The sequence below is a fragment of the Hyperoodon ampullatus genome, assembly GCF_949752795.1.
Source record: "Hyperoodon ampullatus genome assembly, chromosome: 3".
Taxonomy (NCBI): domain Eukaryota; kingdom Metazoa; phylum Chordata; class Mammalia; order Artiodactyla; family Ziphiidae; genus Hyperoodon; species Hyperoodon ampullatus.
In genome coordinates, this window is record NC_136916.1 from 36643186 (window position 1) to 36645886 (window position 2701).

Below are 2701 nucleotides of genomic sequence, written 5' to 3' on the forward strand. Positions count from 1 at the left end.
ATTTCAAACCTATAAAGAATATCCACTTGAGAATCTTTTGATGTGAGGTCAAACCTTTTATGTGAGCAACAGTGGCAATTAGAATTCTTGAGTTGTCTTTCTTACATAATTCATATCCATGATATATTTTCTATGCTTTCCAATTCGTTTTTTTAAAGTTGACTGAGGGGGACTTCCCTGGCGGTCCAATGGTTAAGACTCTGCGCTTCCACTGCAGGGGCCACAGGTTTGATCCCTGGTCCAGGACCTAAGATCCCACATGCCCTGCAGCACGGCCAAAAATAAAAAATAAAAAAATAAAGTTGACTGAGGACTTAGAGCTTATTGCAAAGCAATATAACTAGAGGCTCCCTCTTTAAAAAAAAAAGAATCCTTCTTAATTCTATCACCAACGTCTAGTTTGACAGTAATTTTCAACTGGTCTCTATCTAATATTTCCAAAGCATTCAACTGACATTTCATAGAAACAACTCTTTCTTTTTCATGCTTATGTGTCATCAGTTTATGTAATTTTAATTAAATTAATTATACTCTGGCAAACAGCTGTCATAAGCAATTTTGGGATCAAACACAACAGATTCTTATTAGGCATCTAACAAAACTGGTAGGAAGAAGTATGTAGATATTCCAGAGATGGACTCACTAATCCAAAGCATTTAGCAGGCATGGACATTAGCCAATATGTTTACATGGAGGGAATGGAAAGTGTTGATTCCAGAGAGTTCATTAAAACAAAACCGGTTAATGCTCATATACTAGTATAACCAACTCTGGGCGCATATATCTTAACATTCTTCTTCCATTATGTATCCACTTTATAAATGTTTATTGATATTCAGGACAGTGCCAGGCACTATTCTAGGCCCTGAAGAAGCACAGCTCACTGAAAAGGAAGAAACTGGTATGTAAACAGGATGAAGAGGCAGGATGGAGAAGGAGGGATGTTAAGGAGTAAATCCCTTTACCTTCTCTCTACTCCATCCCCTCAAAATCACTGTCCCTCCATTCCCACTTAGCTGAAAAATGGCTTTAAATATCTTAGGATTGGCATGGCTATCACAGAAATCCCCATGGTAATACCACCTACTACATTAACAGTATATATATATATATATATATCCCCCTTATATACACCTTATATACTTTCCGGGGCTAATGAGATGATGCAATTGGTCCATTCAGAGAAAGCTGTGGCAATGGGAATTGGTATAATTCTCTTAAAAAGCAATTTGACAGTACTTCCAAAGAGACTTAATAGAGATGTGACTCTCTTTTGACTCATCAGTACCACTCCTAGAAACTTTTCCTTAAGAAAAAGTTCTCCCTCCTTTTCACAAAGATGACACCGAAGGCAAAGAAGGAAGCCCCTGCCCCTCCCAAAGCCGAAGCCAAAGCAAAGGCTTTGAAGACCAAGAAAGCAGAGTTGAAATGTGTCCATGGCCAGAAAAAAAAAAAAGATTCGGCTGTCACCCACCTTGCCACAGCCCAAAGCACTGAGGCTCAGGAGGCAGCCCAAATACCCTGCAAAGAGCACCCCTAGGATAAACAAGCTTGACTGCTAGGCCATCATCAAGTTCCCCCTCACCACCAACTCAGCCATGAAGAAGACAGAAGACAGCACACTTGTGTTCCTTGTGGATGGCAAGGCCAATAAGTATCAAATTAAACAGGCTATGAAGAAGCTCTATGACACTGACGTGGTCAAGGTCAACAACTTGACCAGGCCTGATGGAAAAAAGAAGGCATATGTTCGCCTGGCTCCTGACTATGATGCTTTTGTTGCCAACAAAATTGGGATCACCTAAACTGAGTCCAGCTGGCTAATTCTAAATACAAAAGTTTTCACTAAAAAAAAAAAAAAAAAAAAAAAGAAGAAGAGAGAAAGAAAGAAAGAAAGAAAGAAAGTTCTACCCAAAAGAGAATGGCCACATGCCTAATATTTACTACAACTTTATTTGTGATAGTGAAAGTTTGAAACATATGAATAAGTAACTTATGGCATGCAACATTGTATAACTTACCACTGAGTATGTAACAGAAAACACTTGATTACATATTACATGAAAAAAGATATAATTTGCTCAACTATACTGAGAACCACTGAATTATATACTTTTAAAGGGTGAACTTTGGGGAATTCCCTGGTGGTCCAGTGGTTAGGACTCTGCGCTTTCACTGCCTAGGGCCTGAGTTCAATCCCTGGTCAGATCCCCGTGTGGCCAAAAAAATATTAAAAAATAAAAGGGTGAACTTTGTGAATCATATCAATTTCTTTTAAAAAGATAAAATTCTCCATTTTTACTTTTGTGTCAGCCAAGATCAGCAGAAAACAGATGGCCTGCTCAATGTGTGTAACTGAAGAAAGTTAATGAAGGGACAGTGTATAAAGATGCTGGCAGGGTTGAGGGAAACCAACAAGGGATAATGAAATACCCCAGGGCTAATGCTGAGAAGCCATTATCAACCATAGGCCTGAAGGGGCAAAGAGATGGAACCAGTGCTCAGTTAGAGCAACAGCTGAAGGAGAGGGAGGGCCAATAGGAACTTTGAGGAATACAGCGCTCTCTCTCTCTCTCTCTCTCTCTCTCTCTTCCTGTGGTACCTCCCACTGGCTGAACCCAAGAGGAAGCCTAAGGGCAAGTGACCCCAGATGACACTGCCCTTCAAGGTCAGCCTCTAGAGAAGGATGGAGAGGAGTGGA

At 40.1% G+C, this 2701-nt stretch overlaps 1 pseudogene across 1 annotated transcript; it reads left to right on the plus strand.

Moving 5' to 3' along the window:
- The first annotated feature begins 1339 nt into the window (after positions 1-1339).
- On the plus strand, positions 1340-2067 carry LOC307049924 (large ribosomal subunit protein uL23-like; annotated as a pseudogene). The gene has a single exon. The product of its transcript is annotated as a large ribosomal subunit protein uL23-like (transcript).
- Positions 2068-2701: the final 634 nt, after the last annotated feature.